General features: G+C 41.2%; 1 long non-coding RNA gene across 1 annotated transcript; it reads left to right on the top strand.

Moving 5' to 3' along the window:
- LOC129148568 (uncharacterized) lies at nt 1-25,084 on the top strand. The gene is made up of 4 exons (XR_008555552.1): nt 1-204; nt 9,584-9,781; nt 13,799-13,911; nt 24,847-25,084. It is a non-coding gene; the product is annotated as an uncharacterized LOC129148568 (long non-coding RNA).
- Nucleotides 25,085-26,498: the final 1,414 nt, after the last annotated feature.

Here is a 26,498-nt window from a genome sequence, read left to right on the forward strand (position 1 = left end):
CCTCTCTATTCTGGCTGTACAAAGTGTATCAGCATTGGATTGGTAGGAAAACTTAGGACAAAAAGCCAGAGATAGGGATGTAACTTGTCTAAAAAGAAGAAGGAAAGTCAGCCCAGAGGGTCGCCTGCAGGCTGGGCTAATTGCCAAGGCAAAGAGGGTGAGTGCTGGTGTCCAAGGGGCAGGTGGATGAAGAGGAAGAGAAAGGTGAGATGGCCAGATCTGCTGGGGCTCAGCCTTTCCCAGCCCGAGGACACTGCCCTCCGCGCTCGGGTGCCTCTCTCTGTAAATACTAAAACTCGGCAGCTCTTACAGTGCAGGATGTCCCACATACCATACCTCTGAGGCGGGGTGAAATACAAATATGCCTTTTCATAATAGCTTTACACCTGGGGCAGCAGAGGACTGGTTTATTACCTTGGTAAACAAAAGTCAGAATTCAAGAAGGTACAAACTTTGCCCAAGGCATTTCTGACTGTGCACCTTGTGTTTGTGAAATGAACTCGATCTATATGATGTGAAGCAATGGAAGGCTGGGCTTTTTTCTCTTTGCTCTCTCTCTCTTGTCTGATTTCCAAGGTTTAAAAAGTTTGTGTGGGGTTGGCGTGGAGAAGGAATTTGCTTTGGCTCTGATTTTTTCGAGTGTTTTGAAATCATGCTGTTTAGTGTGAAAAAAAATATGTGAGCCAATTTATATTGTTTTCCAGAGAGATCGCAATTCTTGCCGCTTTCAGGGTGACACCAGGGTTTGTGGGTGGGAGACAGGGTAAACCTTAAACATTAAAAGCAATAATAAAATATTTATCCAGCGCCTTTTTTGTGCCAACGGCAGAATCATGAATTTTCATAGGCATTATTTCATTTAATCTTCACAACCACAAGTGAGTGAGAATTGTTGATCAAAATATCCACTTTATAAGGGAGGAAACTATGGTTGATAGAGATTCAAGCCCCAGTTTTCTAATCCCAACTTCAGGGTTTCCTGTACAGTCCTCAAACTTCTATATGGGGGTCACAGACTATATCCCGTCAGGTCACTTGCTTGCCTCCCTGATACCCCCTATTTTTGTCTCATTCTCTGCCGGCACTTGGGGAGAGGACTGATCTCCATGCTTTGATGAAATTCTGCTTCGAGGATTTCCAACTTTTTAGCAGCCACCTGGCCATCTGGACCACTCTCACCAACCAGCGCCTCCATAGGTTCAAGTGCAAAGGATTCAAAATATGTGGATTACATTTCCCATCAAAACATACATGAGCATTAAAGCAAAGACAAATAACGGTGAAGTGAGAACATATATCACATTCAGTCATCTCCATGAATGCCTCTGCCTTCTCCCATCCCCAGCCCAAATAAGTCAGATAAGCTTCAGCATCTGAATTTTTTGGGTTCTTTTCCCAAACAAGCCTTTGAACCTGAAGAACTTTGCCCATCTCTATTTGCATGTTCACTCCTCAAACGTTCAGGGGAGGTTTGCCTGATACATAGCTCAAGCCAGTGAAATTTTAATTCTTTCATCCACAGATTACTTCCCAAGCCTTCTAAAATGAGAGTGAATCATTAGGCTTATATTTAAAAGAAGTCTATATTGATACATCAATTTGTGCCTGTCTTCATATTAAACTGAGGCTAGAAAGAGCAGGTGTCGTTAAGGCATTGTCAACTCAGCAGTTTCAGGGTACCAGAGCCATGGCTGCTTGTACTTGGTAGGATTTCAAGGGAAACCCCAGTCCCTCTCCCCCAACTCCCTTTCCATCACCAATCCCTACCATTATTGCTTCTTTAATTGCAACTCCTTGAGGAATACCTTTGGCTTTATGGATTGAAAGCTTTTATAAAATTATGAAAATGCACATACACATTTCAAGGAAACAGATTTCAGTTGTAAATGAATTAAACAGAATCCCTATTCCGGGGCCCTTTAGGGAGAAGAAATGGGATCTTTGGGCTGTGAGACAAAGAGACACATAATTTGGCAACTCTGCCCTGAAAACCCAGGCCAGCCAAATATTTTAGCTCTTAAAAGGGTCCTTCCATCTGACAATTACAAAGCAGCCCCCTTTGTAATATTTAGGTGTCTTTCATGAATAATTCATGGTTGTGCCCAACTCTAGGGAGTTGAACACATTGCAGCCTGGGCCTGACTAATCCGCAGACTTCTCTGTGAGGTATGGACTGTGAGTTATCTTTGCTGTCTTTTGTTTTGTGGAAAGACTGGTAGACAGAGAACAGGAAATTTTCCAAGATTCCAGTGATGAATCAGAGAAGACTCTGAGGCAATATGCTATTACTGGATGAGGAATCAGAAGACTTCAATTCCCTTTCTCACACTATCTGTAGCCATGAATGAGATCTTGGGCAACTCACTTCCCTTTCTGAGTCTCAGTTTCCCCATCCATGGAATGGCTTTGCCAACCTCTAAGAACCTTTCAGCTTTCAAGGCCTGTGGGTCTATAAAACAAGGTGCAGAGCTCTTTCCTGCGTAGAATGTGATTGTATAAAGCCAGAAATTGACTGCTGTGCAATATATATCAATATATATATATTCAGTTTTATTTTTTCCATAGTTTCTTTTTCCTTAAGCAATTGTGTCTGTTATCACTTGTCTACTTGTAAGGACAAGCATGTAACTCAACAAATAAATTAATAACAGACAAATAGCATTAGGAAAACTCAAAAATAAGATATTTTTACTTGTTAAGGTATATAAGGAAAATAACTAATATTTACTGAACACTCACCACTGGTTATATATACTATTTTTACTTGAGATCTTTAATAAATTAGTATCTTCATTCCCTTTCATCAAAATAAAGCACCAAGGCTCAGAGATGAAATAATTTGCTTAGTACATGCAGCGGTTAAGCAGGAATGCCCAGATTTGAAGCTAGCTTTCCGGGCTCCAAAGTCCACATTTTCCACAATTTCAAGTTGCATCCATAGAATACAGACCTACTGTATTTTAGCAACATATAAGGGAGGGAAATGAAATATATCAGCATTTTATTTGGCTCCACAAAGAACAGCATCGTGTCTTCCTTGGGCGTCATTTGAACATCTCTGAAAACAGGCAAAGAATGTGGGGCAATATCTGACTTTCCCCAATAATTTTGAGAGACGGTATACCTACATCTAGCAATATTCCAATGAGAGCTATTTATTAATACACTAGAGGCCCGGTGCACAGAATTTGTGTATGGGGGTGTGTGTCCCTCAGCCCAGCCTGTACCCTCTCCAATCTGGGACCCCTTGAGGGATGTCCAGCTGCCCGTTTAGGCCTGATCCTGGTAGGATCAGGCCTAAACGGGCAGCCGGACATCCCTCTCACAATCCAGGACTGCTGGCTCCCACTGCTCACCTGCCTGCTTTCCTGATTGCCCCTAACCATTTCTGCTTGCCAGCCTGAACACCCCCTAACCACTCCCCTGCCAGCCAGATTGATGCCTAACTGCTCCCCTGCCAGCCTGATTGCCCCTAACTGCCCTCCCCTGCAGGCCTGGTCCCCCCCCCCAACTGCTCTCTCCTGCAGTCCTGGGTCCCCCACAACTGCCCTACCCTGCAGGCCTGGTCGTCCCCAACTTCCCTCTTCTGCCGGCCTGTTCACCCCTAACTGCCCTCCCTGGCAGGCTTGATTGCCCCCAACTGCCTTCTTTTGCAGGCCTGGTCCCTCCCAACTGCCCTCCCCTGCTGGCCCTTTTGTGGTGGCCATCTTGTGTCCACATGGGGGCAACCATCTTTGACCATATGGGGGCAGCCATCTTGTGTGTTGGAGTGATCGTCAATTTGCATATTACTCTTTTATTAGATAGGATGCACAGGTGTAAAGGCTAGCTGGCTGTTTCTTTGTTTAGATTCATGTTACTTTAAACATGTACCAGGCTTTTGTCCAGGCTCCCTCCATAGTTATTCAATACTGTAATCCTCCCAGGGACACAGGACAAGATTACAGTGAATTTGAAGAACCTTTTTCTAATTCAGAGTCTTCCTTAAGACAGAAGTTTGTATAGGGTCTCCTCAAAGTGGTGCATACACTGTCCCCAAACCTAAGGAGCTTTTGGGACCAGATACCACAAGTTCATAGTTGACAGCTTTAGATGCTTCCAGCACACTGCAAGGCTAGTGCTACTAAGACAAATATAATTTAGCCTTGACATGGCCTTGGTCACGCAACAAAGGGCCAGGTTTAGACCCCAGAAGCAACCATGAGAGGCTATCTGCCCCCAGAATCTAGAGCTAAAAGTCAAGTGATATGGCAAAGGGCCCTACATTTTCTGTTTGGGCTTTAACCACAGTGAAAATTGCTGTGCCCTTTTAGTCTCCCAGTAATTGCCAAAAAAACAAAACAAAACAAAGCACACCAGAGAACGTTAAAGTTTAAAGTGACTCTAGAGACTTGGCTATCACTTCAGTTCAAATTCCTAGAGATGAGGTTACGGAGGTTAGAGGGTGAAAGGATTGTCCAAGGTCACCCATAGAGTGTGGGGCAAGGCTGAGACAAAATCCAGGTTCACTTCCTTTCAATGCTGTTGTCTAATTGCCTAGATAGTGGTAAAGACAATAGAAAAAGAAGTCTCTTTTTTCTAAAGTGAAAAATTAGTCCCAATAAGTAGACAGATCTGTACTTCTTCAAACTGCAGTGGCTCAGGATTATATTGGACTGATTCTGTGGCTTTGTAACAAAAACACCTTATACCGCAACTACTATGGATGTCCTGAACACACCAGATCTTTTATTTTCTGCACATTATATTTACTGGGTCTGGAATATCCTTTCCCTTTCTTCTCATGGCAAGTACTCTTTCAGAACCAATTGCATAATTTCCTCTGTAGAACTATAGTGGATTTGTTCCAGGTCAATTTAGGTAAGCTGAAACTATGTTTCCCAGACTCCCCTTCCCTGCAGAGTAGTGCTGGCCACAAGAGATATTTTGCACAATATTTGGAATATGAAAGTAAAGCCACTATATTTTAAGATTTAGAGATTGGTGTGGGACATAGTGTGCTGAGTTGTCTTACCTTTGTTGTCCCTGATCTGCTGACTTACCTGTTTTAGAGCCCTTGGCTCCTCTAGTTTCTACCAGATCTCCCCTTGCATTTCCTCTGAATCCTTGACCAGCAAGTAGAGTTCCCAGGGAGAATGCCTGCAGGTCACTAATACTCTCACTTGGGAGCATTGAGAGTCAGAAATGGACTTCAGTTTGGCCTTTTAGGGTACAGGCACTGCTTCATGCCTATTTCCTTCCCAATTCCCTGTTCCTCTGACTCCAAGTATAGCACCAAACTCTGAGGCAACAGTCTCACATAGACTAATTAGCTAATGCCTACAACTGTGAGGACTGAGCCACCAATGATGAATCTCTGATTTTATATCCTATGTAGTGGTGCTGCTTCTTTGATGGAACCCTAACTGATCAGGAATCCTTTGTAAATCCCCAGTATTAGTCATTTGTGGCCAAATACTTCTATTAAAGCATGCAACACACCTGTGCTGTATTTTAATGATTAATGTGCATGCTTACTTTGGGCCAGGCAGTGCTCATTTGTGTTGTCATTATTTCCATTTTATAGACAAGGCAACTGGGGACCAGAAAGGTTAACTGATGTTGTCCATGCTTTCACAACTAGGAAGGGAAAGACCAGGATTCAAAACCAGGCAGCCTGGTCCAGAGCCAGCACTCTGATCCTCCCTGCAGTGAGCTCTCCAAAGAGCAGGTCTCATCTGTGACCAAATCTTGGCACTAGAATGAATGAATAAATGAATGAATGATTCATCTGTTTCATCTGAGAAGAAAATGAGGTTTCAAAAAAGTTGATGAAGGGTTGATGAAGCTTTGGTACCTAGGATCCTACTGTCCCTTGCATGCCATCCTTCCAGGACTGCAAGGTGAGATTATAAATAGTCCATAGTCAAGGTCTTGACAGTGAACACGAGACTTGCTTGCTCACCAAGTATGCATCACCTGAAAGCCATCAGCATTCTCTCTGAGAGCAATACTAGTAAACACTATGATGCAGCACACCACAGGATGAGCCTGCTTTTCTCCCCAGCCAAGTCGACAACCCACCCTGGGTGGAGTCCTCTGTATCCCATGAGTCTCTCTGAGTGGAGAGGTTGAGCCTGGTGGGAGGGCTGAATTCTCACATAGGTGCTAGGTATGCAATTAGTGTTTAACATTTCACTTTTTATATGTAACAATGAAATGTGATCTCAAAACTTTCCTTTTATATGTCATAAACATAAACTTGAACTCATTTAATTTTTAATTTGGTTGCCAAGTTTTAGATATCAAACTAGAATAAAAATTCAAGTTTGGATTTCCAACCAGAGTATCTTGGGCAGTAGAGTCTGGTGTTCAATATGAAGTTGGGTGTTTTTTATTCCCCTATCCAGAGGGATATAGGGGAATTTATGGCTTCTCTCTTGTGTGTGACACACACACACACACACACACACACACACACACACACACACACAAAAGAAAGAAAAATTGAAAAAGAAATTAAAATATGTAGAAAAATGCAAAGAAACAAAAATTAATTGCTACACAGTTAGTTCAATTGCTTTTATTGCTCTTCTAGGTCATGGGAAGGAGGCAGGTAAAGGTCTATAATCTGTGCAACTTGAAGAGTTCCACTATCCACACTGAGGAAAAAAAACCTCATGACATCCAATGCATCATGAATGTCCGTATTGATATTATGTACATGTTCCGCATGAACCAAACCACAAGACACGTTTATAATATTTGAATCCAGGGCTTGCATTCAGGACCAGACTTGGAGAGGACCTCTGAATTGATCTAGTCCAACTTTTCATTTTACAGATGAGGAAAGTGAGGCTCTGAGGAAATACATCCTCCAATTCTCCCCTGATACTAGCCAACTTGAAAAGGGGCCCAGAGTAAATGTGCCCCAGAAACAACCTTTGTCAATGTTTTGGTTTATATTTTTCAATGTCTTTTTTTTTTAATGCTATTATATGGCATGTTCTATTTGGCAACGTCATAATTGCATGTTCTAATAAAACTTTTTTGGTAATACTAAATATTCTTCCATGGGATGTTTTTAATAGCTGCCTAATTATTACATTCATTGGTATATCCATTCAACCCATTTCTTACTGTTGGACATTTTGGTAACTCCTCTTCACCCCTCCCCGCTCCCCCCCTCCTCCGCGCATGACAAATAATAGTGAGATGAATGTCTCTGGGTCTCTGATTATTCCTGGATGAAATTCTTAAAATGGAACTGGTAGAACTAAGGAAACAACACTTTCAAAATTTGACATATATATTTCCAAGTCATGCTTCAGAAAACTTAGGTCTATTTATACTCCTAGCCACAGTGTAGTATATGGGCACTTGTTAATCTATTACACTTTGCTTATAATTTTCTGGAATTCCAAAGACCTTTAGAAATCATTTTAATTACTGTTGTGTAGGTATTCACTATTTTCTACTTTGTATTTATAAAATTATAAAACTAGGGAATACTACAAAAAATAAGGGACTGACAGTTCTATTTTACATTGTCTGGATTTTAGTCTTAATAAACATGAGTTTTCTCAGAATTATAAGTATTTATAGGCAAGTTAGCATTCTTTTACATAAATATTTCTATAAAATGCCATAATGTGCATACTTGAACTTTTAAAACTACACGATGTCTTTACAGCACTTTAATGATCCAAAGTATAGATATCCTGTGGTTTGGTGATCCAGGTCTCTATTTTCGAGAATTTGAGTTGTTTTCAATTTGATTGCAATGAACATATAGAAAGTATGAAGGCTTTCCTAGTTCCTGCAGTGTGTTAGTATCTCACACTGAACTGAGCTTTGTGCACTACTAGGAACAAAAATAGCCTCCATTATTGCTTCTGGATGCAATTTTTGCAAACATTTTTATTTTTATATGAATTAACACTTTATTTTTTTTCTCAAACCGTCAAATCTCTATTTTGTAGTTTGCTGTAAAACTAGAGGTATTTAAAATATAGTTATATATTTGTTTATATATACATTGTAAGCTTTATTAGTATACAACATATATATATATATATATATATATATATATATATATATATAGAGAGAGAGAGAGAGAGAGAGAGAGAGAGAGAGAGAGAGAGAGAGAGAAAGTTACGGAATAAAAATTTAAAAAAGAAAATTAAAGTACCATGCAATATATGCAAAGATAAAACTGTTAATATAACAATACTAATATCTTTCCAACCTTTACCATGAAAATATATACATATTGTTCATAATGCTTTTGTAACCCACTATGATATATTGTGAACATGCTATCATGCCAATACGCCAACAAATGCATACTTCAAACAGCACCCTTGTATGTGTCAGGCACAGTGAGATACAATTATGAGCAAAACATGACCTGGTTCTCAGGGAGCTTACAAGCCAAACTGGGGAGAGTGGGAGAGATCACAGGCTCCTAAGCCCAGGTCTAGCATTCTTTCTCCTGGTTTATCCTCATGACTAGGTAAAGCTTGATTCCTTGGCATTCGTTTTTGTCTTTTTGTTTGTTTGTTTTTGTTTGTTATAATATCAACAATTTTAAACCACAGTTTTCTTAAACGTGTCTTTAGTTTTGATCCATAAACACTCAAGAGTCTTAGTCATACCACCTCCTATATTCAGTGAGCCTCTGTGTGGCACACTTACTAAAAGTTGTGGAAGCAAATCCTTCCCATAGTAGATGCTGCCAGGGGCACCACAAGTAGAAATGGATCCTGGTTTTTGGGAATACAGTCTTCCTTGTGCTGCAACATCCGTATAGAAAGAGGGGACTCTCCCAGTTTCACAGAGGGCTATCTGCTCCTTAACATCCACTGTGACCCATGCAGACTTCTGTGAGGTGGATTGAGCTCTTCAGAAGGGGAAAATGAGGCTCAGAAAAAGTAAGTGATGTGACTGGGTCCAGACTAGTAGGGTCAGGATGAAGCCCAGGCCTTACGATGGCAGCACAGTATTCTTTCTACTCACCCCTGCTTACATTGAAGACACAGTTGACTTGGCTGAAGAGCCTAAATGTCTCAAAGATAGGTCATTACTGTCTTCTCTTCAAACACACACACACACACACACACACACACACACACACTGAAACACACACACACACTTACTGAAACACACACACACACACACACACTCACTGAAACATAAATGTGAGGATACTCACATGAAAACAGGCAATCCCAGGCATACTATAAGTGATTCTACCCCAGAAGGATCTGTTTCATCTTGTGGTTCCTGCATGATTTATATTTAACTGTTGTTTGGATCAGACTACCTACAGCAAGAGACCATCTCCACACAAGCCAGGATCCCTTCCACTGGGAGTTTTCAGCCCTGCATAACATACGTCCCAGGCACATGCTCTTCCCCAGCAGGTGGGGTCAAACAGCTCAGTCTGATGAGTCCCAAATAGCAGACTCCCAGTGAGTACCTCTGAATAGACAAGGAGGGCTGTGAAGGGAACCCTGGAATGACATAAAACTCCAGAAAGTGCTCCATATACACTATAAAAATATTATCACACTATATATACATTGTGCTTTATGATTCACAGAGATTGTCTTGCCTGCAAGAGCCAAGATGAAGATGCTAACATTCAGAGATGCTTACTGGCTGAGCTTGGATTAGGCAGCGAGTAGCTCAGCTTGGACCTAACCCTTGTTTTTCTGACTCCAAAACGAAAGTCCTCAGCCCTCTCGAGCATCAACCTCAGTATGTTGTGGGATTCTCATTTCTCACTGTGACCCAAAAGGTAAGTTTGGTGTGGGTCACCATCCTCATTTAACAGGTGGGAAAACAGACTCCAAGAAGTAAAGACAGTTAGCCATGGTAATCAGGAGTCTTCTGGCTGTTGCCTTGTCTCTGCTATGTACTGGCTCCCAAAAAGCAGGAGACTGTGAACAGAGCAAGAAAAGCAAAGATTCAGAGCAGACTGTGAGCTCCCTAAGAGAGCTGCAGGCAAATGTTTTCGGCATATCTTCTGAGAACTGCCCAGGGAGAGCCCCAGCCTCTGCTGATCAAGGGGGTGTAATGTGTGTTTTGAGGTCATGTCAACTTCCTCTTAGGTGCTGCCTTCTGTGATCTTTCATCTGGTCTAGGCCAGAATGCCGTTACCTATTGACCAGGCACAGAGTCCTAGTTTAGAATGTCCATCTGGTGTTCAGCAGTGTGGTTTCTCTGAAGAAAAATGTGAACAGAGCAGGGTGGAGAGGAAGTTGGGAAGTGAGGACAAACAGACACACTGGCATTGTCTACTTGCCTGTTCTTGAAAGGGTGGTAGAGCCTTTTACATAGGCCCTGGCCTGTTCCTTCCACTCTGTATGGAGCAGAGTCAAACATTAAACTTTTTACTTTATAGAGGTAACAGTGGGAGACCAGTTAAAAGATCATTGCAGACACCCAAATGGGATATGATGGGGACTTAAAAGTGGCATTAGGGTCATAAAGTAGATGCAGACTGAAGAAAGACTTCAGAGAAAAAAAATCAACCAGTCTTAGGGAATGCATGGTGAAAAAAGAAAAGTGGGGAAAGGAGTTTAGGATGATGTCTGGATTACTAATGTAGGCATCTAAGTGGATGAGCATGGCAAAACAGAGCTGACATAGAAGAAAGAGAAGTTTGAGGAGAATACGCTGAGCTGAATTTTTTATGTGCTGAGGGTACATGTCTAGAGAACATTCTCATGAAGATAACAAGAAGCAAAATTCTCAAAAGAGAGGTCCTCTGACTACACCCTGAGAATTAACAGATATTGTTACAACCACCACTGGCTACTGCAGACCTAGAAAGGAGGATTCTTGAAGGCATAGTGGGGAAAAGTGGGTCATGTTGATGAAATTCATCATGAATAAAAGAAGGATCCTGAGTAGGAGCAAATAGGCTTCCCTGTTTTTTATAACCCACTAGAGGCCTGGTGCACGAAATTCATGCACGGGGGTGTGGTCCCTCAGCCTAGCCTTCACCCTCTCCAATCTGGGACCCCTCGAGGGATGTCAGACTGCCAGTTAACTAATCCAGGTAGGATCGGGCCTAAACTGGCAGTCGGACATCCCTCTCACAATCCAGAACTGCTGGCTCCCAACTGCTCACCTGCCTGCCTTCCGAATTGCCCCTAACTGCTCCTGCCTGCCAGCCTGATCACCCCTTAACCACTCCCTTGCCAGCCTGATTGATGCCTAACTGCTCCCCTGCCAGCCTGTTTGCCCCTAACTGCCCTCCCCTGCAGGCCTGGTCACCCCTAACTGCCCTCCCCTGCAGGCCTGGTCCCCCACAACTGCTCTCCCCTGCAGGCCTGGGTCTCCTCCCAAGTGCCCTTCCCTGCAGGCCCAGTCATTCCCAACTTCCCTCCTCTGCCAGCCTGGTCACCCCTAACTGCCCTCCCCTGCTGGCTTGATCGCCCCCAACTGCCCTCCCTTGCAGGCCTGGTCCCTCTCAACTGCCCTCTTCCGCTGGCCATCTTGTGGCAGCCATCTTGTGTCCACATGGGGGAAGTCATCTTTGACCTCATGGGGGCAGCCATCTTGTGTGTTCGAGTGATGGTCAATTTGCATATTATTCTTTTATTAGATAGGGTTAGATAGGATAGAGGCTTGGTGCACAGGTGAGGGCTGGCTGGTTTGCCCTGAAGGGTGTCCCTGATCAGGGTGGGGGTTCCCTTGGGGCATGGGGTGGTCTGGGTGAGGGGCCTGTGGTGGTTTGCAGGCCGGCCATGCCCCCCGGTGACCCAAGTGGAGGCCCTGGTATCTGGGATTTATTTATCTTCTATAATTGAAACTTTATAGCCTTGAGCGCAGGCCTAAGTCGGCCAGGAAGCTTGGCTTCCTCCATCACTGGGGGCAACTCAAGCCTCCTGCTCTCTCCAGCTCCGTGGCCACAGCCATTTTTGTTGGGACTTATTTATCTTCTATAATTCAAACTTTGTAGTCTTGAGTGGAGTCCACGGCCGGCCAGGGTGTATGGAAAGCTTGGCTTCCTCCATTGCCAGGGAAACCCAAGCCTCCTGCTCCCTCTGTGGCCACAGCCATCTTGGTTGCACTAGTTTGCATACTTGCTCCTGATTGGCTGGTGGGTGTGGCTTGTGGGTGTAGCAGAGGTAGGGTCAATTTGCACATTACTCTTTTATTAGATAGGATTTTCTAATTCATTGTTTAGTAGATAGTATCTGTGTTACATTGGAAATGTCATAATAGAATGACTTGAGCATCTTGAGTTAGAAGGCCTGAATTTAACATTATACATTATTAGTTGTGTGATCTAAGGCAAAACACGTAGCTCTCTTGATCTTCCTTCCTCCTCTATAAAAATAGTTGTTGTCTTGTGAAAAATGTTGTATAAATTATAACTGGTTGTTCATTGGTAAATTATCAGTTTAATATGTCATACCAATAAGTAACTAATTTTGTAACTGAAATTAAATGCTTACCAATTTGAGAAGCTAAGCTTTAAAGAGGAAGTACTAACAGATTGGAAAAACCCAGTGAATTTTTCAGACCAAATTATAGGAAACCTTCAGAGTTCCAGCATCCGGTAGTGATGCTTTTAGGAAAAGGAAGATACACAAATGGAAGTTAGGGGATATCCCACTTGCCTTCTTCCCGCTCCTCCCATCACCAGCAATGGTGACGTTTGTATGTGATATAATCTGCACCCTATCATGAGTGCTGTTTGCGGCAGTGGCACAGCTATATGTCATAGTATATCCTTGGGTCTCATATTGGGTTTAGTTTATCATCTTCATGGGTATCAGTTGCTTAGTACCACTCAATAACTAATCACTTCAGCATCCAGTCTTGAGGCTATAAAAGAGATTTAGGACATAAACTTCAATTTAATAAAAAACAAGGTCCCAAAACCACCTGAGTCCTAGTCTCCTCCCACGTATATTTGATCCCCTTTACCCACTTCATCTTTCCCTACTTCCTTCCCTCTTGGTAACCACCAATCTGTAGTCTGTATCTATGAGTTTATTTTATTTATTTGTTTGTTGCTTCTTGTTTTATATCATACATGAGTGATAAATATCATACTTTTTTGTCATTTTCCGTCTGACTTATTTCACTTAGCATAATACTCTCAAGACCCATCCATGTTGTTGCAAATGAAAAACAACAACAAAAACCAAGCACCTTGGACTTTGCAGACATGAGCATAATAGTGGGGATAGAATGCTGAACAAAGGGGCTTTCTATCTCCTCAGACCTTAGAGACTATCTGGGTGAAGATAATGGGAAAGAAACATGGGGTGACAAATTAAAGCCAGAATTTGGAGTATTGATTTAGTCAGTCACTCACAACCTATACAACCTTGGATGAGTCTGTGTCACAACCTTGGATGAGTCTGTGTCACTGCAAAATGAAAATGATGATGCAAATAAGAACTACTGCCCTTATAGTATGCTGTGAAGAAAAAATAAGGATGGCCATTTTAATTGGCAAAGTACTGGACAAATCAAAGTTATTAGAAGATGTTATATTTCAAAAAAGGAAAGAAAGGAAGAATGTATTCAGTGCAGACATGTATATCTTGAAAAAATATTAAATGACAATTACTTTTTTTTATTTTTCTACACCTTCTTATCTCTGTTTACACTGGTATCCTGTTATCAGACAATGGATTAGTTAAGATATGCAATACACTGTATAAGCCACCATGGCTTAAAAAAAGAAGGGATGCATATATTTTGTTGGTACATGTATAATTTTGAAAACTCCAAGAAAAATAAAAGCACATGCATTGGAGGTTGTTGCTCTCATTTTTGTTTTTAACAGAATAACCTAAGTGAGTTTCCTGCAGATGCTGCTTATTAAAGCTTCTGAAGTCTAGTTTCCAGGTGAACCAAACATTCTGATGTGAAAATCCTGCTACAACCAAAAAGTAAAAGGTGTGTGGAGATAATTAGAGGTTATAGAATAAACACTGACATTTGTGTTCACTAAAATATGAAGTTAGAAGGTAATAAATTCTTTTCGTACACAAGAAAAGATGGTTATTTCATACAAGAAATTTAAAAAATACATGCACATAAATATATTTATAATAATTTTTCCATATATTTGAAAAATTAAATCCATGCCTTCCCAATAAATAACTATGCCTTGTTTAGAAGATCATAAATGAGAACATGGATTTCAGTAAATTTAGAGCTATACTTTTCAATATTATGCCTACATCTCTGGTCTAAGATTTAAGAAAATAAAATCTATATGATATGTGTTAAAAAAAAAAACAACAACAACAAAAAACAGTGGGGGACAAGTGACATTTCCTGAGCACCTACTATGTGCCAGGCACTATGTGATACATTTTTCTACATACACTATCTCATTATCTTATAAATCCTCACCACATGCTTTCTTCTATCCAGGTCTTCAGACAAAGGGATCCATATGCTGAAACATTTTTTGGATTCCTTATGTTCTCTCAACAAAATTTGCACATTCTTAGTCCATTCTTCACCTGGAAAACTCTTTCCCTTCAAGATTCAGCCCAGGCCTAAGTCTGCCTTAGTTTTCCTAGTCCATGTCCCTTCAGTACCCAGAACTTCCTCTATCCTGCATTATCACAGGCTATAACATTAGACTGGAATAGCTTTTCTCATTAAGGGTGAGCTTCATGAGGACAGGGGACATATCTCTTTTCACTGCAATGAACTCTTAACACATAGGGTACCTCCTATGATGTTGGTTGAAGGAACAAATGAATGAGTTATTGAGTCAGCTAAATAATATTTGTCCCCATTTTTCAGATAAGAAAAACAAAGTCATAGAGGGTTAGTAAGTGGTCACACTATAATAGATGTTTGATTTAGTAGAGTTAGGGTTTGAACCAAATTGTCTGACTTATTTTCTCAGTTAAAATCAACAGAAATGGAAGAATCCTGAAGTCCTCCTACCAATCCTCTTTATCATCACTTTGTTGGTCTGTACTACAAAAGCATTACAAAAAAAGGAGGCCTCAAAGCATCTAACTCCAACCAACAATGCAGGGGCCAGCAATTAAACTGGAGCCCAAAAGCACCAGAACCTCTTTTAATTGAGGTTGATGACATTTAACATGGATTTTCTGAGTGTTTACTGTGTATCTTACCCATGCTGTTAGCTTTGGAATTGGGATATGGATACTAGATACATCCTGAACTGAATATCAGGAAACCATGGTCCTAATCTGGCCTTTTCTTTTGACTCACTGAGTGAATTGGGATAAGCCTCTAGATTTCAACAACCAACACTTCTAAAATGAAAAGGTTTGAATAAATTAGGGTCTTATGGGATTGGTAGCTTGACCTCCACACAACTGACAGTGGGGAGTAAGGGGCAACTAAACTAGGCCCCCTAACCCTTCTTCAACCAAAGGCACTTTGCATTTTCTACCTGATATACTGGGGATCTAGGTCAGGTTTGTTTGAGGGGTGAGGGAGGGAAGGTTCTACTGCTTAGAAAAAAAAGGTGATTTTTGAGTTGCCTTCAGATGCAATGCTGTGCTCTTCTGTGATTCTAGACCAGAACTCCTAGCCCCATCAACAGACAGTATTGGGAAGAATAGAAAGGGGCATTTGAGTGAAGAAGAGCCAAGAGAGTGACCAATTCCAAAAACAAGGCAATGGCAGGGCAAGTGGGCCTCAGTGATGCTGCACACTTCATGTTCCTTCCAGAGGCTCCTCTGACCATTTATTGAAGGAAGGAATATTTTCACCTGCCATTGGATGGCATCCAGGTGTGGGGTGAAAGGTGGCAACTGTTAGCCCACAGTAATACTGTACAGCAGTTAGGGCAGGAAGTGAAGAAGGCTGGATCGTGCTGAAACTGCTGAGGTGGAATTGAGGTCAGCAGAATGCCATGCCTCCACGTTGAATTCAGTCTCCTGCCCAGTTTGGGCATCTTGTACCACTGATAGTCATCTGGGAAGCAAGGGGTGGGTTCCTAAGGAGGGGAGTCTTTCTTAAAGCTGTGGCCCAGTGTAGGTAAGGTACACAAGGACAGGGCAAGGGCAAGAGAATGTCAGTGCAAGGATACCATCCTCACTGTGCTTGGGGATGTGGTGCGTGGAGGGGATGGCTGGGTCAGGGACCAGGCAGCACATGACATTGACTATCTAGGTGATAGATCATACATATTTGCCCCCGTCAGGAAGGGTGATGAGAATGGAGTTTGTTCTCAGGGGACCAGGAATTTCCTAGAGGGCTCACCTTGTTACTCAGATCTCCTTGTGTTGACACATCCAGTCTCTCCGTTGTCTCTGTGGTGTCCTTTGGGCTTGGCAGTTCCTCTGACTGAGGGAAAGAGAGGCTTTTCTTTCATGCTGTATTTAGACGTGGGCATGGAATAAGATTGAGTAAACATCATTCTAGGAACCTTGGACTGTGGAATGGGACTCACAGCTTCCATGTGGGCTTCATATTCATGTCAAGCAGGACTCTTGAGGGAATTTGGATCTATTTTTAAAAGTAGCCCACTTGGGCAGGGGAGTTTGTGGATGTGATGATGAGATTGTAAGGCAGTCAAAGAAGTTTAGGTCTAGAAGGAGCCTTAGAGATTGAATTTGGGTCAAGAAAATTGTGTTGGCTCCACCTCTAAAATACACATCCAGAATCTAATCACTTTGTACTATCTGTTCCTGATTGTTGCTGCCACCTTCTATTTGGTTTCTTGACTTCTACTTTAGTATATTCTCAACTCAGAAGTAAAAATGACCCTCTCAAAATGTCAATGGATTGTTTCAATACTCTGCTAGAATCCCTGCCTTGTTGTTCATTTCTCTCAGAGAAATCTGAAGTCCTCAAAATAGCTTTCAAAGTCCTGTAGTACCTGACTCCACAGAGCTCCTCTGACCTGATCTCCTACGACGTTCCAGGCTCCATCCCCATCATGCTGCTCCAGCCATGCTCCTGCTTAGAATATGCTCCTGGATCAGCCTTTGTTCTTCCCTGGCATTCTTTCCTACAGACATCTGCCTGGTTAACTCCCTCCTCTCCTTCAAGTCTGCTCACCTCTCGCCTTTTTAATCAAACCCACCTTGACCATTGATACGTCAGCCAGCAAGTCCCCAGCATCCCAAATCTGGGACTTTTGTTCCCTTTTATTCTGCTCTACATTTCCCCCCATAAGACTTAACACATTCTAATACAACAGATGCAATTCGTATTTCCTGTGTTGATTAATATTTGTCTCTGCCTGCTAGGATGTAAGCTCTACAAGGACAGAGACCTTCCCCCCCTATTCATAGAAGTATGCCTGCCTCATGATGAACCTGGCTGGATGAAAGGATGTAATTACAAAGAATGTAGCTTTTTTTAAAAAAAAAAACACAAACACATTTTATTCTGAAGTCATTTTAAACTTACAGAAGAGTTGCAAAAATAGTACAAAGGATTCAAATATACACTTCACAAAGATATGTTAACATCTTACCATTATATTTTCTTTGAGGATGTTTAATGATATTAACTGTTAGCACTAAGAATAACAATAGTACCAAAGTTCATATATTAAAATCCTAACCCCCAAGGTAATGCTTTTTTAAAAATTTTAATATTGGCGACGGAATAGAGTCGGGTTTGGAGTCTGTTCCTGGGGCGGAGAGTCGGAGCAGCAGAGGCTCGCAGAGGGAGTGTATGTGGGCAAGCCAAGGGACAGCTAAACTCCAGGAGAAGGCGGGGGAGTGCTGGGCAGTGTTCCTCTGACCGCGCAGCACCCACAGGGGCTGGGTCCCCTCCTGGAGCTGCGGGCTCGCCGGGCGCCTCGCCATATTGCAAGGAAAGGAGGATTTTAGTGGAAACCTGACTTTCCGCGACAACTGCAAACACTGAGCTGCTGGGAGCACCAGACCACCGGTCCCCTATCAGCGCAAACATTTGGATTCAAAGAAACTCTTCACTGCACCACGGAAAGGTCAGATTTTGTCTGAAATAAGCTGCGGTTTCTAATCCCCGCGGTGGGTGAGGGAGGCGCTGGGTGAGGGAAGCGCGGCAGCCGCAGGACCGGCAGGAGCCGGGAGGTCTGTGCCTAGAAAAATCAGCGGCAGTTGGAACTGCCGTGATCCGTGAATGAGGAGGGGGGTCTTCTGAGCTGCTAACAGAAGTGACCTCTTGAAAGCAACTCATTTTAATCTGACGAGGAGGGTCAGACTAAGAATTTTCAAAGGAGCGCAGGCTCCTTAGTCTGGGGCACAGACCCACGGTCCGCACACCTGGGCTCTTTCCGACTCTGATTGCTAAGCCCAATACAGAGGTAAACCCAGGTGGAAACCCTGAAAGACTGCAGGGGGAAGGTGTTTTTTCGGAACCTGGGGCCAGAGCTGCGTGTGACCATCAGAGAGGCAGCTCTGAGGCGCACATCTCCACAAACCGGTAGTGAGTGCCATAGAAGGGGAAAAAAGAAAAAAGAAAAAAGAGCTAGAGAGGCCCGGAAGTCAATTCAGAAACACTGCCACCAAGGGGCTGAAACGCTAATTGTCTCTGGTGTAATCAAAAATAAATACGAGAAATTAAGATAGGGCTGGCTTAAAAAGCAGGACTGGCTTCCAACACTGAGGAGCCCTGGAATGAAGCTGAACTGAAATACCGCCCAGACTGGGAAAAAGGCGTACCAAACAGAATAATAGAGGAAGTGAATGACAGCCGCTACTGCACATTTTAGTCTTCCTATTTTTTAATTTTCAATTCTTTTTTCAATTTTTTAAATTTTTTATTCTCATATTTTTTTATTTTCATTTTTTGCATCTTTTACTTAAGAAACTAATATTTTTTTCTTTTTCCTCACTTGATTTTCACCTTTTTAATTATTACATTTTTATTTTCAATCAGCACTATTATTACTATTATTTTACTTTTTTTTTTTTTTAATGTCATTTGATTTTCTCTTTCTTTTATTTTTGGATTAGTGTCCTACATTCGATTTGCATCTTTCCCTTACAATCGCTTTACCCTATCTCAAAGCTAACATTATGCCATCACTCTCCTAACCTTTCCCCTTTTGGTCCCAGTTTATCTTAACCCTTTCTGGCTTTTGATTTTCCCTACTTTTTCAGTTTACTCCCTGCTAAAACTTCACCCTACTTATATATCTAATTCCCAACCCCCTGCTCCAAATCCATACAAACCTCTCTCTACGCTACCTTTAAAAAATTATTTTTCTCTCGGGCCTTTTGTTGTTGTTTGCTTGAATGTTGATTAGATTGAATTTTTATGCTTTTTTATGAGATTGTTTAGATTATTCTTTTTGTTGGTTTGGTTGGTTCTTTTGTTTGCTTTGTTTTTGTTTGTTTTTTACTTTTGTTTTCCCTTGCCTCACTTGATATTAGCTGCTGTTGCAGTTTGTATTAATCTCCAGGCTCGTGTTGCTGGAATTTGCTGGGAATAGTGGTTGTTCTAGTGGAGTTTACACCCCATATATATAGTTTGTTCCCCTTTTCTCTCTTAGTATCATTCTTGTCTCTCTTACTTTTTTTTTCTTTTCTTTTTCTTTTCTGTTATTTCTTTTCTTTCTTTCTGCTCTTTTCCCAAGTTCAGATTCACACTCTTTGTTGTTGTTTTTTTCTTCGTTGTTGTTCTTTCTTTTTACTCTCCCTCTTCCACTCCTATTCCCTAATTTGTCTTTCTCTGGTGGTTACCTCTATTGGAGGTTATTAATATCGTGAATACAATTCTGTTCAGTGCCTTGTCTGTTGTGCCTGGTTGTGTTGTATTTTATACCTTTAAATCAACGCCAGAGAGAGAAATCTATATAACCAGACATCCGGAGAAGAGAGACCATGGGGAGACAAAGAAACAGCCCCCACAGGAAAGAGAAGCAGGCATCACCAGAAAAGGAAGTAAACGAATTAGAGGCAAACAACCTATCAGAGAAAGAATTCAGAGAAATGGTCATAAAATGGCTGAAAAGGATGGAAGACAAATTCGACAATATGAGTAAGAACCAAGAAGAAATGAAGAAGAACCAAGAAGAAATGAAAAGTGACATCGCTGCTGTAAAGAACTCAATAGAAAGCATCAAGAGTAGACTAGATGAAGCAGAGGACCGCATAAGTGAGCTAGAAGACAAGATGGAAAAAAATACCCAATTACAACAGCTTCTAGAAACAAAAATTAGAAAGATTGAGGAGAGCGTAAGGGAACTTCGGGACAATACAAAACAAAACAACATCAGGATAATAGGGGTGCCAGAAGGAAAGGAAACTGAGCAAGGAATAGAAAACCTGTTTGAAGAAATAATAACAGAAAACTTCCCTGATATAGGGAAGAAAAAACCCACACAAATCCAAGAAGCTCACAGAGTTCCAAGCAAAATGAACCCCAAAAGACCGACGCCAAGGCACATTATAGTTAAGTTGGCAAACACCAACGACAAAGTAAGAATCTTAAAAGCGGCCAGAGAGAGACAGACAGTTACATACAAAGGAACCCCCATCAGACTAGCAACTGATTTCTCAACAGAAACTCATCAGGCCAGAAGGGAATGGAATGAAATATACCAAGTCATGCAAAGGAAGGGTCTAAATCCAAGAATACTGTACCCAGCAAGGCTATCAATCAAAATTGAAGGTGAAATCAGGAGCTTCAGAGACAAAAAAGGACTAAGGGAGTTTATCACCACCAAACCAGCAATGAAAGAAATGCTAAAGGGTCTGCTGTAAAAAAAAAAAAAAGAAAGAAATAGGAAGCAAAGAAGGTACACAGGGGTATAGAATAAAAATGGCGTCAAATAAGTACCTATCAATAATAACTTTAAATGTAAATGGATTGAATGCCCCAATCAAAAGACACAGGGTAAAAGACTGGATAAGAAAACAAAACGCAGATATCTGCTGTCTACAGGAAACCCACCTCAAAAAAAAGGATGCATACAGACTGAGAGTAAAGGGATGGAAAAAGGTTTTCCAGGCAAATGGAAATGAAAAAAAAGCTGGGGTTGCAATACTTATATCTGACAAATTAGATCTCAAAGTGAAGGACATAACAAGAGATAATGAAGGCCACTTCATAATACTAAAGGGAGAAATCCAACAAGAAGAAATAACTCTGGTAAACATATATGCACCCAATACAGGAGCACCAAGATACATTAAAAAACTCCTGGAAGATATCAAAGGAGAGATTGACAGTAATACAATCATAGTAGGAGACTTCAATACCCCACTATCACCAATGGACAAATCCTCTAAACAAAAAATCAGCAAAGAAACATCAATCCTAAATGACTCACTAGAACAGATGGAATTAATCGACATCTTCAGAACATTTCACCCCAAAGCCACAGAATATACATTCTTCTCAAGTGCACATGGGTCATTTTCAAAGATAGACCATATGTTAGGACATAGGCAAAGTCTCTCCAAATTCAAGAAGATAGAAATCATATCAAGTATCTTCTCAGATCACAGTGGCATAAAACTGGAAATCAACTACAATAAAAACAACCCAAAGAAATCAAACACTTGGAGACTAAACAGCATGTTATTAAACCATGACTGGGTTACCAAAGACATCAAGGAAGAAATAAAAAACATCATGGCAACAAACGACAATGAAAACACAACAATCCAAAATCTATGGGACACAATGAAAGCAGTCCTGAGAGGGAAGTTCATAGCTCTACAAGCCTACTTCAAAAAACAAGAAACAATGGTAATAAATTACCTAACCCAACAACTCAAAGAGTTAGAGAGAGAGCAACAAGATAAGCCCAGTGTAAGCAGAAGGAAAGAAATAATAAAGATCAGAGCGGAGATAAACGACATAGAGACCAAAGAAACAATACAAAAGATCAACAAAACCAAGAGCTGGTTCTTTGAAAGGATAAACAAGATTGATGGACCTCTAGCCAGGCTCACCAAGAAGCAAAGAGAGAGGACCCAAATAAACAAAATCAGAAATGAAAGAGGTGAAATAACAACAGACCCCGACGAAATACAAAGGATTGTTACAAAATACTACGAACAACTCTATTCCAACAAACTGGACAACCTAGAGGAAATCGACATATTCCTAGAAAAATACAACCTTCCAAAACTCAATCAGGAAGATTCTAAACAGCTCAACATGCCAGTAACTATGGAAGAAATTGAAGCAGTCATCAAAAAGCTTCCGGCAAACAAAAGCCCGGGGCCAGATGGCTTCACAGGAGAGTTTTATCAAACTTTCAAGGAAGAACTAAAACCTATCCTCCTCAGACTATTCCAAAAAATTCAAGAGGAAGGAACACTTCCAGGCTCCTTCTATGAAGCCAGCATCACCCTAATACCAAAACCAGATAAAGACAACTCAATGAAAGAGAATTACAGGCCAATATCCCTCATGAACATTGATGCCAAAATCCTCAACAAAATTCTAGCAAATCGGCTCCAGCAGTACATCAGAAAGATCATACACCATGACCAAGTAGGATTTATTCCAGGGATGCAAGGATGGTACAATATCCGCAAATCAATAAACGTGATACATCACATAAACAAATTGAGAGATAAAAATCACATAGTCATATCAATAGATGCAGAAAAAGCATTTGACAAAATCCAACACCCTTTCTTGATAAAAACTCTCAACAAGGTGGGAATAGAAGGCTCATACCTCAACATAATAAAAGCTATTTATGATAAACCCACAGCAAACATCATACTCAATGGGCAAAAACTAAAACCATTTCCCCTAAGAACAGTAACAAGACAGGGATGCCCACTCTCACCACTGCTATTTGACATAGTACTGGAAGTATTAGCTATCGCAATTAGGCAAGAAGAAGAAATAAGAGGCATCCAAATTGGAAAAGAAGAAGTGAAGCTGTCCTTATTTGCAGATGACATGATATTGTACATAAAAAACCCAAAAGATTCCATCAAAAAACTAATAGACTTAATAAATGAATTCGGCAATGTAGCGGGATACAAAATTAACGCCAAGAAATCTATGGCTTTTCTATACACCAATAATGAACTTACAGAAAGAGAGACTAAAAAAGCAATCCCATTTACCATCGCACCAAAAAAATTAAGATACCTAGGAATAAACTTAACTAAGGAGGTAAAAGACCTATACGCAGAAAACTACAGGACACTGAAAAAAGAGATAGAGGAAGACGTAAACAGATGGAAGAACATACCATGTTCCTGGATTGGTAGAATCAACATCATTAAAATGTCCATACTACCCAAAGCAATCTACAGATTCAATGCACTCCCCATCAAAATACCAACAGCATATTTCACAGACCTAGAAAGAACTCTCCAAAAATTCATCTGGAATAAAAAAAGACCCCGACTAGCCTCAGCAATCCTCAGAAAGAAGAATAAAGTAGGTGGGATCTCAATACCAGATTTCAAGCTGTATTACAAAGCCACTGTTCTCAAAACAGCCTGGTACTGGCACAAGAACAGACATATTGATCAATGGAACAGAATAGAGAACCCAGATATCGACCCAAACCACTATGCTCAATTAATATTTGACAAAGGAGGCATGAACATACAATGGAGTCAAGACAGTCTCTTCAATAAATGGTGTTGGGAAAACTGGACAGATACATGCAAAAAAATGAAACTAGATCACCAACTTACACCATACACAAAAATAAACTCAAAATGGATACAGGACTTAAACATAAGACGGGAAACCATAAAAATACTAGAGGAATCCACAGGCAACAAAATCTCAGACATATGCCACAAGAACTTCTTCACTGACACTGCCCCTAGGGCAATGGAAGCTAAAGAGAAAATTAACAAATGGGACTACATCAAAATAAAAAGCTTTTTTACAGCAAAAGAAACCATCAACAAAACAACAAGAAAGCCCACTGCATGGGAAAACATATTTGCAAATGCTATCACTGATAAAGGTTTAATCTCCAACATCTACAGGCAGCTTATGCAACTCAATAAGAGGAAGATAAATGATCCAATAAAAAAATGGGCAACAGACCTAAACAGAATATTTTCAAAAGAAGACAGAAGGAAGGCCAAGAGACACATGAAAACATGTTCAAAGTCACTTATTATCCGAGAGATGCAAATCAAAACAACAATGAGGTACCATCTCACACCTGTCAGAATGGCTATCATCAACAAATCAACAAACAACAAGTGTTGGCGAGGATGCGGAGAAAAAGGAACCCTCGTGCACTGCTGGTGGGAATGCAGACTGGTGCAGCCACTGTGGAGAACAGTATGGAGTTTCCTCAAAAAACTGAAAATGGAACTCCCATTTGACCCAGTAATCCCACTCCTGGGAATATATCCGAAGAAACTAGAAAAACCAATCAGAAAGGATATATGCACCCCTATGTTCATAGCAGCACAATTTACAATAGCTAAGATTTGGAAACAGCCTAGGTGCCCGTCAGCAGATGAGTGGATCGGAAAACTGTGGTACATCTACACAATGGAATACTATGCTGCCATAAAAAAGAAGGAATTCTCATCATTTGCAGCAACCTGGATGGAATTGGAGAACATTATGCTAAGTGAAATAAGCCAGTCAATGAAAGAAAAATACCACATGATCTCACTCATTTAGGGATAGTAAAGAACATTATAAAGTGGTGAACAAAAAGATAGATACAGAGACAGTAAAGCATCAAACAGACTTTCAAAGTACAGGGGGAAAGTTTGGGAAAGGTGGGGGAGTTATGAAATCAAACGAAGGACTTGTATGCATGCATATAAGCATAAACAATGGATGCAAAACTCTGGGGGGGGAGGGCATGTGTGGGTGTGGGGTGGAGGGGGTAATAGTAAGATATGTACACATATAATACCTCAATAAAAATATTTAAAAAAAATTTTAATTTGATTTGATATGTTTTATTTTGAAATCCCAACCCTGAAGGTGGAGCCTTGGGAAGGTAATTAGGTCATGAAGGAGAAACTCTCATGAATGGATTTAGTGGCATTATAAAAGAGGCTCCAGATCCCTTGTCCTCTCACCATGTGAGGACACAATGAAAAGCCACCAGCTCTGAACCAGGATTTGGACCCACATCAGAATGCAACCACGCTGGTGCCTTGACCTTGGACTTCGGAGTTTCCAAAACTATTAGAAATAAATTTCCGTTCTTTATAAGCTATCCAATCTGTGATGTTTTCTTATAGCAAAAAGCAAACTATATGTGTGTGTGTGTGTGTGTGTGTGTGTGTGTGTGTGTGTGTGTGTGTAGAACCCTCTAGACTTGCAAAAAGGTTTTTTTAAAATTCATTAGTCTACTGGTCACTCTCCATATCTGCAAGATAGGGCAGGCAAAGATTATAGTACCAAGAACAGATGAAAAGAGTGAGGCTCATCAGCTTCAGGTGACATCATGCCTAAGGTGATACCATTGGAAAGAGCAAGAGCAGAGCTGGGAGTGGAGCTGAGGTTTTCTAACGTACAACTAGCCACTATCTCTTCTGCCCAGTGCTACCCGTTTATAGCCCAACTTTCTCTCTTCTGCTCTTACTATGATGGCTGCTTGGGCCAAGCATGACTCTCTGATAAAGTGGAGATGGCAGCTGCCTGGTCCAAGCTGGGATGCCCCCTGAACAGCTGTGAACACTACAAAGTGCGTGAATCACCAACATTCTTGTCCTTTCCACCACACGTGCTCCCTTCACTCAGGCCCTTTGCTCTGTGCCCATAGTGTCAGTGTGGTAGATGAGTTGCCCGCCTAGGGCTGACCACAGGGTCCTCAGGCGCCCTCCAGCCTGGTGACTGAGATGCCATCTGGCAGCCACCACAGCTGCAGGGCCTTCAGTCTGGCCTAGGAGCATGGTATTGGCAGAGAAAAGATTTTCCTTTTTTGGTCCAGCTTCTGTGGATGCCTAGAGAGGACAACTTACTTATCTTCTCCAGGTCTCAGCTTCCTTAGCTATCAAATGAGGAAAATAAATAGTTCTGAGATTAATCATAATTTTTTTTAAAATATATATTTTTATTGATTTTTAGAGAGAGGGGAAAGGAAAGGGATAAAGAGATAGAAACATTGATGAGAGAGAAACATCAGTGATTGGCTGCCTTCTGCATGTACCCTATTAGGGTTCAAGCCTGAAAACTAGGCTTGTGGCTTGAATAGGAATTGAACCAGTAACCTCTTGGTTCATGGGTTGATGCTCAACCACTGAGCCACACCAGCCGGACTGATCATGCTTTCTTGATCCTGAATTGTCTCAGCCCATGATTCATCAATATTCAAGGAAGAAGTTTTAGGTCCTGGTCACCAAACTGGAAAACTGCCAGGCTCTGGGACCCATCAGTGAAGATAAAGGAAGGAAAAAATTTCAAAAGGGAAGGAATCTGATGTAGAAGCCACTGTTAAGATTCAATGAATTAAATGCGTTAATATAATAATCTAAAACATGTGGTCAGTGGTCAGAAAATATTTGCAATATCAGTGGTGAGAAGAGTATCTGCATTTGAGTCGCCCTACCTGCCACTCTGCTCTAAGCCAGGCCCTTATTTTCTTGCTTCTGAAATTCTGCAGTAGCCTCCAGTGTGGTCTCTGGTCA

This window comes from Eptesicus fuscus, chromosome 3, assembly GCF_027574615.1.
Source record: "Eptesicus fuscus isolate TK198812 chromosome 3, DD_ASM_mEF_20220401, whole genome shotgun sequence".
Classification (NCBI taxonomy): domain Eukaryota; kingdom Metazoa; phylum Chordata; class Mammalia; order Chiroptera; family Vespertilionidae; genus Eptesicus; species Eptesicus fuscus.